Source organism: Cervus elaphus, chromosome 24 (assembly GCF_910594005.1).
Source record: "Cervus elaphus chromosome 24, mCerEla1.1, whole genome shotgun sequence".
Lineage (NCBI taxonomy): Eukaryota > Metazoa > Chordata > Mammalia > Artiodactyla > Cervidae > Cervus > Cervus elaphus.
In genome coordinates this window covers 32,803,381-32,816,796 of record NC_057838.1, presented here as the reverse complement: position 1 = coordinate 32,816,796, position 13,416 = coordinate 32,803,381, and the positions used below count along the sequence as shown (strand labels likewise).

Below are 13,416 nucleotides of genomic sequence, written 5' to 3'. Positions count from 1 at the left end.
CACATAATCATGCTTATATTTACAAACTGATGTCTAGGTCCAGAAAGGAAGTCTCAAGCAGGGAGCAAAGAAGAAACTTACCAGCCTTGCTGTGAATGCTCTGGGAAAATAAAGGCAGGGAGCACGGAGTGAATATGCACATTTCCTTATTTGCAAGTCTTTGGGGGCAGTGTTTAAATCACAAAGCATTCAGTGCCTCTGGGAGCTGCAGATGAGGGACCAAAATGGGTTCCACTGGAAGCATGTGGCTCATTTTCAGTAGTGCTCTGTGATGAAGACAATCTGTTTCCCTTCCCCGCCCACCCCAGCTCCACCTTGGGGCTCTGAGCTCCCCTTCCCACCCCCGTACCCCCGCTGTAGCTTTTTCCCAGGTGGAGTAGAGGGAGCTGCAGACCAAACTGCTTTCTCCTGAGCATCTTCGTACATGTCTGGTGAGATCAGATTCAAACCAGGTTCTCTTCTTTGCAGAGTTCATTCAAATCAAATCACAGTACTCCTGTGGGACGTGACTGGGAGTAGATTTACTTTGCTGCGTCCCCTGATAGTCGTACCATCCAGTCCGGAGGCAGGGAGACAAGGAGAGCTGATGTGTCAGAATTGCTCTCCAGGAGGAATCTTTGGGTTTTAATGTGTGTGTTTTTTTAATATTTATTTGTGTATTTGGCTGCATCAGGTCTTAGTCGTGGCACGCAGACCTTTCTCTAGTTGTGGCCTGTGGGCTGTAGAGCTCAAGGGCTTCATTGCCCTGTAGCCTGTGGGATCTTAACTCCCTGGCCAGGGATCAAACCCATGTCACGTGATTTGGAAAGTGGATTCTTAACCACTGGACCACCAGGATAGTCCCTCCAGGAGGAATGTTTCTGCTTTGTTTGTGTTTCCAGGTTGACTGGTAGGAACATCTCAATGTTAAGAGCAGGAATGTGGGTCTCACCCAGAACAATGACCTCTGTCATCTTTTTGCTTTCAAATTGCAAACGCCTGCAAGATTCCCATTTTGCCACATTGTAAGAGAGAACAGTCCTTGAGGAATTTTTGTTCTATAGCACAAAGCTCTAGACTTTTAATTCATCTGAACTGGTCACTTTAACTTCCTTGTTATCTATCTCTGTGATTTATTTTGCTACCAGATCCTTAAGCAAAAATCTTTTTCCTTCATAGCATATTAAAGTCAATGGAGCTAAGTTGACTCTCTCTGAAATCCACATGGTGTCTCTCTTTCTCTGGAAGAAAAAAAAATAAAAGGTTTGCCTAAACCCTGTTCTTTCCCTTTATTCTCTTTGCACACGAACACTTTTTATTTATTCTTTTTTACAATAAACATCATTTTAGGTACTAAGGAAGCTTTGCTGTGAAATTCTCTTTTATAATAGTCCGTCTGAGGCAAAGTTTCAGCTTTCTCTCTTGATCTTTTGAAATCACTTTCCTAAGGGCTGCAAAGACACAGTGATGGCACGGTTGGCAAATGTGTTTGAGGTCTTTGGGGATCTGTGGTTCTAAGACTACAGAAGTGTTGTTGCCTGTGTTTGAGAACTTTTGTCTCTTCTCTTCCCCAGTGATGATCACTCTTCCATGAATACCAAGAAAGGGTAATTTTGGCATTTTCCCAGGTCTACACTACAAAGTTCTTGGAGAAAACAGGATCGAGCGACAACTCTGCAGTGTCTGCTTTCTTGTTACTGGGCAGGCTCTTTCCTAACAAGATGGAACACACAACAGTGTCCCGTCCCACCACCTGGAGGAGATATGGAAGAGAGGCAATGTGGCAGCTGACAGCACGCAACATCCTGCCCATCAGCGCCTGACACATGGACCTGGATGCGTCTGACTCAGCCGTTCATGTGTCATCTACACTCCGGAGTGATAATTATGGAGCACGTACAGTACCTATCTGTCCCAAGTGCTGAGGACTGTCCTTCCATCCAAAGGTGCATCAAAGCTGCTCTTGACTTTAGACAGTAGGAAGTGGACTAGGCAGTAACCCTGGGCTTGGTCTGTACCCTATCATTTCTCATTTCTTTAGGGCTGAGTTAGGACAGTAGTTCCTTGCTGGACCACATATGGACAGCCATTGTGTTTGTCTGCCTGGTATCATTTTTAACTTAAAACTTTTTTAAATTTTTTTTTGGTCATACATTGATATGAATCAGCCATAGATTTACACGTATTCCCCATCCCGATCCCCCCTCCCACCTCCCTCTCCACCCGATTCCTCTGAGTCTTCCCAGTGCACCAGGCCCGAGCACTTGTCTCATGCATCCCACCTGGGCTGGTGATCTGTTTCACCATAAATAGTATACATGCTGTTCTTTTGAAATATCCCACCCTCACATTCTCCCACAGAGTTCAAAAGCCTGTTCTGTATTTCTGTGTCTCTTTTTCCATTTTGCATATAGGGTTATCGTTACCATCTTTCTAAATTCCATATATATGTGTTAGTATGCTGTAATGTTCTTTATCTTTCTGGCTTACTTAACTCTGTATAAGGGGCTCCAGTTTCATCCATCTCATTAGGACTGATTCAAATGAATTCTTTTTAACGGCTTTCACTTATTTTTATCTTTGGTTGCCTTGGGTCTTCACTGCTATGTGGACTTTCTCTAGTTGCAGGGAATGGGAGCTGCTCGCTAGTTGACTAGGGGCTCCTCAGGGTGGTGGCTTGTTTTTGTTGTGGATCACGTGTTCCAGGGCACTCAGGCTTCAGTAGTTGAGGCTCAAGGGTTCTGGAGGGCTGGTTCTGCAGTTGTGGTGAATGGGCTTAGTTGCCTCTCAGCGTGTGGAATTGTCCTGGACCAGGGATCGAACCAGTGTCCTCTGCATTGCAAGGCAGATTTTTAACCACTGGACCACCAGGGAAGCCCTCCTTTTTAACTTAAAGGGCAGTATCCAATCTTCTTTTTAAAGTTGAGGGGAAAACACTTAAGTCTTGAAGGGACTACAAATCAGGATGGATTCCCTCTCCTGGCCAGGGTGTTGACAGGTACAACAAGCCTTCATGAGAGTTGAATCTCTGAAAAGTGACTCAAAGAAGGAACATAACTGATCCTGATTCTTCCCACTGACCTATTCTGGAAGAAAATACCCATGAATTCCCACTTACCTGAATTTCCTCAGTTGCTCTGGATCATGGACTTTCCAAAGTCCATGTAAAATCAACCTTCAACCTTCTCTTGGATTCTTTGACCTACCAAATATCCTTCCAATGATTTATCCCCCGTTTCCATTTTTAAAAAATTGCTCCTAGTCAGTTATTTTTTGCTTACCATCCCCTCCAACCCTAGCTTCTCTAATCTTTTTTTTAACTATTTTTTAAAGCGTACCTTAAATATTATTTTCAGAATAATCTCCCTGCTCCACAGCTGATACATTCCTGCCAGTATCCTCAGCAGTTCCAGTTCCCACTGGTCTGTGTCTCAATCCCTCAGCCTGGCCTTTCACATTAATTCCCCATCTGCTGTCTATACCTTCTCTCTAAGGAAGACATGTGCAGAGTCAAATGACAGGGGAAGTAATCAGAAGAGAGACCAGAGAAATAACACAGGAGAATTAGTGATTGCTAATTTTACGAATTAGAATTAGTGATTTTACAAATGTAAAAATAATAAAGGGGCTTCCCAGGTGACTCAGTGGTAAATAATCCACCTGCAATGCAGGATTTGAGGGTTCAACTTCTGGGTCAGGAAGAGTCCCTGGAGAAGGAAATGGCAACCCACGCCAGTCTTGTTGCCTGGAAAATCCCATGGTCAGAGGAACCTGGGAGACAACAGTCCACGGGGCTGCATGAGAGTTGGACATGACTTGGCAACTAAACACAACAACAACAACAAATAAGATGCAGAGTTCTTTCCCACTCTATTAAACTTCTATACTTCAACTCTGGTCCCAACTTGATTTTTCTTATTGTTATGTATTGAGAATATAGCCGCTTGGGTTAGAGATGTGTATGTGTGTGTGTGTGTGTGTGTGTGTGTATATACATACACACACATATACACATACATACATATACAGCCATATATATCTGGCTACCAGTCTTTGGGCCTCCCCGCAATAAATATGCTTTTCTGTGAAAATCTAAGTTGTATACATTTAATGTTACAGAAATCCAAGTTCATGCCCCAACCAGTAATGCTGAAGAAGCTGAACAGTTCTATGAAGACCTACAAGACCTTCGAGAATTAACACTCCAAAAAAATGTCCTTTTCATCATAGGGAACTGGAATGCAAAAGTAGGAAGTCAAGAGATGCCCAAAGTAATAGGCAAATTTGGCCTTGAAGTACAAAACGAAACAGGGCAAAGGCTAACACAGTTTTGTCAGGAGAACACACTGGTCATAGCAAACACCCTCTTCCAACAACACAAGAGAAGACTACACATGACATCACCAGATGGTCAGCACCAAAATCAGATTGATTATATTCTTTGCAGCTAAGATGGAGAAGCTCCATATAATCAGCAAAAATAAGACTGGGATCTGACTGTGGCTCAGATCATGAACTCCTTATTGTCACAATCAGACTTATATTGAAGAAAGTAGGCAAAACCACTAGACCATTCAGGTATGACCAAAATCAAATCCCTTATGATTGTACAGTGGAAGTGACACATAGATTCAAGGGATTAGATCTGATAGAGTGCCTGAAGAACTATGGACAGAGGTTTGTGACATTGTACAGGAGGCTGTGATCAAGACGATCCCCAAGAAAAAGAAATGCAAAAAGGCAAAATGATTGTCTGAGGAGGCCATAAAAATGGCTGAAAAAAGAAGAGGAGTGAAAGGTAAAGGATGAAGGGAAAGATATACCCATCTGAATGCAGAGTTCCAGAAGATAGCAAGGAGAGATAAGAAAGCCTTCTTAAGTGAACAATGCAAAAGAAAAAAAAAATACAGGAAAACAGTAGAATGGGAAAGACTAGAGATCTCTTCAAGAAAATTAGAGATGCCAAGGGAACATTTCATGCAAAGATGGGCACAATAAAGGACAGAAATGGGATGGACCTAACAGAAGCAAAAGATACTAAGAGGTGGCAAGAATACACAGAAGAACTATACAAAAAAGATCTTCATGATCCAGATAATGACAATGGTGTGATCACTCACCTAGAGTCAGATTTCCTGGAATGCAAAGTCAAGTGGGCCTTAGAAAGCATCACTATGAAAAAAGCTAGTGGAGGTGATGGAATTCCAGTTGAGCTCTTTCAAATCCTAAAAGATGATGCTGTGAAAGTGCTGCACTCAATATGCCAGCAAATTTGGAAAACTCAGCAGTGGCCACAGGACTGGAAAAGGTCAGTTTTCATTCCAATCCCAAAGAAAGGCAATGCCAAACAATGTTCAAACTATTGCACAGTTGCACTCAAGTCACATGCTAGTAAAGTAATGCTCAAAATTCTCCAAGCCAGACTTCAACAGTATGAGAACCATGAACTTCTAGATGTTCAAGTTGGATTTAGAAAAGGCAGAGGAACCAGAGATCAAATTGCCAACATCTGTTGGATCATTAAAAAACCAGGAGAGTTACAGAAATAACATCTACTTCTGCTTTATTGATTATGCCAAAGCCTTTGATTGTGTGGATCACAACAAACTGAAAAATTCTTCGAGTTGAGAATACCAGATCACCTTACCTGCCTCCTGAGAAATCTGTGTGTAGATCAAGAAGCAACAGTTAGAACTGTACATGGAACAGTGGGCTGGTTCCAAATCAGGAAAAGAGTATGTCAAGGCTATATATTGTCACCCTGCTTATTTAACTTATATGCAGAGTACATCATCAGAAACGCTGGGCTGGATGAAGCACAAGTTGGAATCAAGATTGCCAGGAGAAATATCAATAACCTCTGATATGTAGATGACACCACCCTTATGGCAGAAGGTGAAGAAGAACTAAAGAGCCTCTTAATGAAAATGAAAGAGGAGAGTGAAAAAGCTTTCTTAAAACTCAACATGTAAAAGCAGTGCTAAGGGGAAGGTTCATAGCATTACAGGCTCACATCAAGAAACAAGAAAAAAGCCAAATAAATAACCTAACTCTACACCTAAACCAATTAGAGAAGGAAGAAATGAAGAACCCCAGGGTTAGCAGAAGGAAAGAAATCTTAAAAATTAGGGCAGAAATAAATACAAAAGAAACTAAAGAGACCATAGCAAAAATCAACAAAGCTAAAAGCTGGTTTTTTGAAAAAATAAACAAAATTGACAAACCATTAGCAAGACTCATTAAGAAGCAAAGAGAGAAGAACCAAATTAACAAAATTAGAAATGAAAATGGAGAGATCACAACAGACAACACTGAAATACAAAGGATCATAAGAGACTACTACCAGCAGCTCTATGCCAATAAAATGGATAACTTGGATGAAATGGACAAATTCTTAGAAAAGTATAACCTTCCAAAACTGAACCAGGAAGAAATAGAAGATCTTAACAGACCCATCACAAGCAAGGAAATCGAAACTGTAATCAAAAATCTACCAGCAAACAAAAGCCCAGGACCAGATGGCTTCACAGCTGAATTCTACCAAAAATTTAGAGAAGAGCTAACACCTATCTTACTCAAACTCTTCCAGAAAATTGCAGAGGAAGGTAAACTTCCAAACTCATTCTATGAGGCCACCATCACCCTAATTCCAAAACCAGACAAAGATGCCACAAAAAAAGAAAACTACAGGCCAATATCACTGATGAACATAGATGCAAAAATCCTTAACAAAATTCTAGCAAACAGAATCCAACAACATATTAAAAAAATCATACACCACGACCAAGTGGGCTTTATCCCATGAATGCAAGGATTCTTTAATATCTGCAAATCAATCAATGTAATACACCACATTAACAAATTGAAAGATAAAAACCATATGATTATCTCAATAGATGCAGAGAAAGCCTTTGACAAAATTCAACACCCATTCATGATTAAAACTCTCCAGAAAGCAGGAATAGAAGGAACATACCTCAACATAATAAAAGCTATATATGACAAACCCACAGCAAGCATCACCCTCAATGGTGAAAAATTGAAAGCATTTCCCCTGAAATCAGGAACAAGACAAGGGTGCCCACTCTCACCACTACTATTCAACATAGTGTTGGAAGTTTTGGCCACAGCAATCAGAGCAGAAAAACAAGTAAAAGGAATCCAGATAGGAAAAGAAGAAGTGAAACTCTCACTGTTTGCAGATGACATGATCCTCTACATAGAAAACCCTAAAGACTCTTCCAGAAAATTACTAGAGCTAATCAATGAATATAGTAAAGTTGCAGGATATAAAATTAACACACAAAAATCCCTTGCATTCCTATATACTAACAATGAAAAAACAGAAAGAGAAATTAAGGAAACAATACCATTCACCATTGCAACAGAAAGAATAAAATACTTAGGAATATATCTACCTAAAGAAACAAAAGACCTATACATAGAAAACTATAAAACACTGATGAAAGAAATCAAAGAGGACACAAACAGATGGAGAAACATACCATGCTCATGGATTGGAAGAATCAATATTGTCAAAATGGCTATTCTACCCAAAGCAATCTATAGATTCAGTGCAATCCCTATCAAGCTACCAACGGTATTTTTCACAGAACTAGACCAAAGAATTTCACAATTTGTATGGAAATACAAAAAACCTCGAATAGCCAAAGTAATCTTGAGAAAGAAGAATGGAACTGGAGGAATCAACCTGCCTGACTTCAGACTCTACTACAAAGCCACAGTCATCAATACAGTATGGTACTGGCACAAAGACAGAAATATAGATCAATGGAACAGAATAGAAAGCCCAGAGATAAATCCACGAACTTATGGACACCTTATCTTTGACAAAGGAGGCAAGGATACACAATGGAAAAAAGACAACCTCTTTAACAAGTGGTGCTGGGAAAGCTGGTCAACCACTTGTAAAAGAATGAAACTAGAACACTTTCTAACACCATACACAAAAATAAACTCAAAATGGATTAAAGATCTAAATGTCAGACCAGAAACTATAAAACTCCTGGAGGAGAACATAGGCAAAACACTCTCCGACATAAATCACAGCAAGATCCTCTATGACCCACCTCCCAGAATATTGGAAATAAAAGCAAAACTAAACAAATGGGACCTAATGAAACTTAAAAGCTTTTGCACTACAAAGGAAACTATAAGTAAGGTGAAAAGACAGCCCTCAGATTGGGAGAAAATAATAGCAAACGAAGCAACAGACAAAGGATTAATCTCAAAAATATACAAGCAACTCTTGAAGCTCAATTCCAGAAAAATAAATGACCCAATCAAAAAATGGGCCAAAGAACTAAACAGACGTTTCTCCAAAGAAGACATACAGATGGCTAACAAACACATGAAAAGATGCTCAACATCACTCATTATTAGAGAAATGCAAATCAAAACCACAATGAGGTACCATTACACGCCAGTCAGGATGGCTGCTATCCAAAAGTCTACAAGCAATAAATGCTGGAGAGGGTGTGGAGAAAAGGGAACCCTCTTACACTGTTGGTGGGAATGCAAACTAGTACAGCCGCTATGGAGAACAGTGTGGAGATTTCTTAAAAAACTGGAAATAGAACTGCCATGTGACCCAGCAATCCCACTCCTGGGCATACACACTGAGGAAACCAGATCTGAAAGAGACACGTGCACCCCAATGTTCATCGCAGCACTGTTTATAATAGCCAGGACATGGAAGCAACCTAGACGCCCATCAGCAGATGAATGGATAAGGAAGCTGTGGTACATATACACCATGGAATATTACTCAGCCGTTAAAAAGAATTCATTTGAACCAGTTCTAATGAGATGGATGAAACTGGAGCCCCTTACACAGAGTGAAGTAAGCCAGAAAGATAAAGAACATTACAGCATACTAACACATATATATTGAATTTAGAAAGATGGTAACGACAACCCTATATGCAAAACAGAAAAAGAGACACAGAAGTACAGAACAGACTTTTGAACTCTGTGGGAGAAGGTGAGGGTGGGATGTTGCAAAAGAACAGCATGTATATTATCTATGGTGAAACAGGTCACCAGCCCAGGTGGGATGCATGAGACAAGTGCTCGAACCTGGTGCACTGGGAAGACCCAGAGGAATCGGGTGGAGAGGGAGGTGGGAGGGGGGATCGGGATGGGGAATACGTGTAAATCTATTGCTGATTCATGTCAATGTATGACAAAACCCACTGAAAAAATAAAATAAATTAAAATTAAAAAAAAAAAAGAATGAAATTCTGCCATTTGAAACAACATGAAAAAAAAAAAAAACTCAACATTCAGAAAATGAAGATCATGGCATCTGGTCCCATCACTTCATGGCAAATAGATAGGGAAACAGTGGAAACAGTGACAATCTTATTTTCTTGGGCTGCAAAATCACTGCAGATGGTGACTTGAGTCATGAAATTAAAAGACACTTGCTTCTTAGAAGAAAAGCTATGACCAACCTAGACAGCATATTAAAAAGCAGAGACATTACTTTGGCAACAAAGGTCCATCTAGTCAAAGGTAATGGCTTTTCCAGTGGTCATGTATAGATGTGAGAGTTGGACTACAGAGAAATCTGACCACCGCAGCATTGATGCTTTTGAACTGTGGTGTTGGAGAAGATTCTTGAGAGTCCCTTGGACTGCAAGGAGATCCAGCCAGTCAATCCTAAAGGAAATCAGTCCTGAATATGTATTGGAAGGACTGATGCTGAAGCTGAAATGCGAATACTTTGGCCACCTGATGCAAAGAACTGACTCATCACTGGACAAGACCCGGATGCTGGGAAAGATTGAAGGCCGGAGAAAAAGGGGATGACAGAGGATGAGATCATTAGATGGCATCATCACCAACTCGATGGACATGAGTTTGAGTAAGTTCTGGGAGTTGGTGATGGACATGGAAGCCTGGCATACTGCAGTCCATGGGGTCGCAAAGAGTTGGACACGACTGAGCGACTGAACTGAACTGTTACCTACTGCATTCATATGAAAAAGTACACCATGAAAATTTGTGTTTAAAGAGAGGGGGTACAAATATAATAACTGTGAGCACCATTAATTCTCCCCTTTAACAGTTCTTTGGTACCTTCATGCTTGCTGTCCCAGTTCTGCTTTCATAATCTCTTCGGGATTTTGCCTGGCTGTTTCTAATCTCAAGTTCTATGTTTCTTTCTCTCTTTTTCTCTATGATTCTATGCTTTCATATTCCATTGATCCAAGATATGTTCAGGGAGTGAGTTGGTCCAATGGAGGAGGCCAGGGGAGATCCATTGTTTTCTTGGATGAAGAGCAGGTTTAAGCGTTTTAGACGTGTGCTATTGAGCTGGTAATATTATTCTTCAAGGAAAATAGATGCTCAGAAGTCTTGGTGTCTAAACTTGGCTTGTTTTTATAATGGCTTAATGTCAAGATTGATGCTAAAGCAGTTGCTTTCCAGGTTTTATTGTATTTGAGCACCTTTTTGTGCCTTTTTTCCCCCATTTAACTATCATTCCTGGAACTGGAATATCATTTAAAAAGTTATCTTTGCATTAAGGGAGCAAAATGCATTAGTTGAATTTGAGCTGTTTTCCAAAGAAAACTGTCCATCGCAATGATGGCAGAAAATGTACTTCTCTCATGTAAGTCTCTGCCTCACGTTCACCTTGTCCTTTTCATTCCCTTCAACCCTCTCACACCTGGCAGGGCCTTCAATCTCTATAAAGGAATGGCTCTGCACTGTTTGTGGTGGTACCTTTTTAATATTCTCCGTTGCATGTAAAAGCATCTAAATTGACTTTTTCCAAGTTGTCAAGTTGCATGGTCTATTAACTAAAGCCATGAGTACTGATTTGTCTTCCCTGGAGTGCTTGTGAATGAACTATGGCTTACATTCAAAGCTATGTCAACAGATCTTGGTTCTGAATGACCCAGGCCATCCCATGTCAGTAAGGCATGTAAAATTCCTATCTTCTTTTAGTAGATGTGTGAAGTCACTGGGGTTTACTCATTCATTCATTCATTAAACAAATATCTATTGAATGTCTACTTTATGTCAGATACTGTGATAGACATTGGCTATATAATTGGGGAGTACAGCAAGGAAAAGTTTTTGTTCTCCTTGAATGTGAAGGGGAATATTAATCAAATAATAATCATATTCATCAAATAATCATATCTATCTCTATATAAAAATTATCAGTTTAAAACAACAAACATGGATTATCTCATTCAGTTTCTAAGGATCAGGGGATTGGGAGCAGCAAGACACTTGGCCAGGTGGGTCTGGCTCAGAGTGTCTTAGGAGACTGTGTGCATGTTGTCGGTAAGCGCTGGAGTCCCTGCAGCTCTGACAGAGACTGAAGCAAGCACTTCATGCTCACTCACGAGGCTGTCGTCCTGTCCGCATGGTCCCCTCTACACAGGGCTCCTCATGATAGAGCATCCCCCTGGAGCAAGTGATGAGAATCAGAGAGCGAATCAACAGTCTTTGAAAACCAAGTCTCAGAAGTCACTTCTGTCCTCTTTTGTTTGTCACACAAATCAGCTCTGGATCAGTGGGAGGGGGGACCACACAAGGGTGTCCCTCCAAGGAGGTGGTGATCCCTGGGTGCTGTCTTGGAAGCTGCCTACAAAACACACACAAACATAACAATAAATCTAAAATATAGTAAGCATTGTAAAGGAGAAATTATGTGTTTGTGTGTGTGAGTGAGAGAGAGAGTTCCAGAGCAAAATAGGAGGATCTGACCTGTTGGATGAGAAAGCCTTCCTTAAAACTGTAAGAAATAAGCTGAAATTTGAAGGGTGAAATGGGAAGAGGACCTAGCTTGTTTAGGGGCACTATGAGAGGCATAATGCTTTCAAATGACTGAGAGAAAGCCAGAGTGTAAGGAATGAAGGGGAGAGAGAGGAGTGGAACTCACTAAAGTGGGGGAGATGGAGAAGCCGTACTCTGGGGGCCATGTATCATTGTGGTCTTCACTCTCTTCTCCTCAATGAAAGGGGCTTAAGCAGAGGAATCACCTAGTAAGACTGGTAACTTTTTTATCTTTGGGTATTTAATTAATTAGTTTTTATTGTGTTAAAGTGTATATTATAAAGCTACCTTTTAGAAAAGTTGGAGTATAATTGCTTTACAATGTTGTGTTAGTTTCTGCTTGTATAACAACATGACATTAGGCATTGTATACATGTATCCCCTCCCTCTCGAGCTTCCCTCCCACCTTTGCTCCATCCCACTCCTCTAGGTCATCATAGAACACCGAGCTGAGCTCCTTGTGGTAACAGCAGCTTCCCACCAGCTACCATTTTACACATCATAGTGTCTGGTATGTCAATGCTACTCTTCCAGTTCATTCCCGGCTCCCCACTCCTCACCCCGCCACAGTGTCCCCAAGTCCATTCTCTATGTTTGTGTCTCTGTTCTTGCCTGGCAAATAGGTTCATTCATCAGAACCATTTTTCTGGATTCCACATATAAATGTGTTAATATACTACATTTGTTTCTCTTTCTGACTTCACTCTGTGTGACAGTTTCTAGGTTCATCCACATCATTACAAATGTTCCAGTTTCATTCCTATCTATCACTGAGTGATATTCATTTGTATAAAGGCACCAAAAAAAATATTTACTTACTATTGTTTTATTTACTTGACTGTGCTGGGTCTCAGTTGCAACATGTGGAATCTTTTAGTTTGTGGCATGCGGACTCTTAGTTGCAGCATGTGGGATCTAGTTCCCTAACCAGGGATCAAACCTGGGCCCCCTGCATTGAGAGTGCAGAGTCTTAGCCTCTGGACCACCAGGAAACTCCCCCCAAATCTACTTTTTTTTTTTTCCATTTATTTTTATTAGTTGGAGGCTAATTACTTTACAATATTGTAGTGGGTTTTGTCATATATTGACATGAATCAACCATGGAGTTACATTATTTTAGACCAGTAATATTTCACACGTACAGTTCAGAACCATTAATTATTCTCCCAATGTTGCACAACCATTAATTACCACTTTCTATTTCCAAAAATTTTTATCACCCTAAACATTAAGTGAGATACTTTCCATTCCACTTTCCATTCCCCATAGTCCCTGTAACCTCTAATCTACTTTCTGTCTTTAAAAATTTTTTCTGTCTTAGATATTTCATATAAGTGAAATCAGACATGATTTGTGCTTTAGTGTCTATCTTCTGTCACTTAATCCAATGTTTCTGGGCTTCTCAGGTGGTGCTAGTGGTAAAGAACCCACTTGCCATGCAGGAGACGTAAGAGATGCAGGTTCAATCCCTGGGTTGGGAAGATACCCTGGAAAAGGAAATGGCAATCCACTGCAGTATTCTTGCCTGGAAAATTCCGTGAACAGAGGAGCCTGGTGGGCTATGGTCCGTAGGGTCGCAAAGAGTCAGACATGACTGAGCAACTTAGCATGCACACACAA

The 13,416-nt window shown here is 40.7% G+C and overlaps 1 non-coding gene across 1 annotated transcript; it reads right to left on the bottom strand.

Moving 5' to 3' along the window:
- Positions 1–12,715: 12,715 nt before the first annotated feature.
- TRNAE-CUC lies at positions 12,716–12,788 on the bottom strand. Its single transcript has one exon. It is a non-coding gene; the product is annotated as a tRNA-Glu (tRNA).
- Between the last annotated feature and the right edge of the window lie 628 nt (positions 12,789–13,416).